Below are 862 nucleotides of genomic sequence, written 5' to 3' on the forward strand. Positions count from 1 at the left end.
TCTATTGTGTCTCTTTATTTTAAACCCACCTCAAAACATACAGACATTTTCAACATCTTATAATATGAGCGCTGTGATATTGTTCAAATTCTCGTAAATAACGGTCACTAAAAATGATTTCAATATTTATTTTGTAACGTTAACGTTATTATACTACAAAAGAGCTTCATTGGGTAATTGCAAATTCAATGAATGATACATTTTCTGTGTGCAATTTATTTTTATATAATTTTCGTCTCTTTTACACTTGTTACTAAAATGTAATTCTTACTACATTAATTTTTTGATTTTATTTGAATTTTATTTAAAGTGCCTTTTAAGTGAAAATTGAGTTCAATACTTAAAATAAGAAGTTCCCTAAATTATATTACATTCATCTGTTAACTGAGTATATACGATGTGCATACTACATAAAAATAAATTGTTCACGATTAACCATTATTCTTTTGAATTTATATTGTACAATTTACATTATCCTCTTCGTATCTACCTTCTTGCCCGATAGCTTAATCGCTCAGAACCAATAAAAAAGCAAAAGCTTAAGTATTTAAATGCATTTACCCAAGTGCAAATTTGAATTGGAAATTGATAATTAAAACCATGTTATTTATTAACAGAAAAATACTAATTTACGTAATATTTTTTAGATATTTTATGTAAATTGAAAATGATGTAAAAGGTTAGTAAAACTTCTATATGTATAAAAAATGTATTATTAATAAATAAATCTTTATATGAAATAAACAATTTAATAATAAATTACGAATTTTCATATAATAATTTATAATATTTAATAATAATTTATAATATCAGTATTTATAATAATTATAATATTTTTAGTATGTATGGAGAAACTATTTTG

This window comes from Bombus bifarius, unplaced genomic scaffold (assembly GCF_011952205.1).
Source record: "Bombus bifarius isolate JDL3187 unplaced genomic scaffold, Bbif_JDL3187 scf7180000007991, whole genome shotgun sequence".
In the NCBI taxonomy this organism is placed as follows: domain Eukaryota; kingdom Metazoa; phylum Arthropoda; class Insecta; order Hymenoptera; family Apidae; genus Bombus; species Bombus bifarius.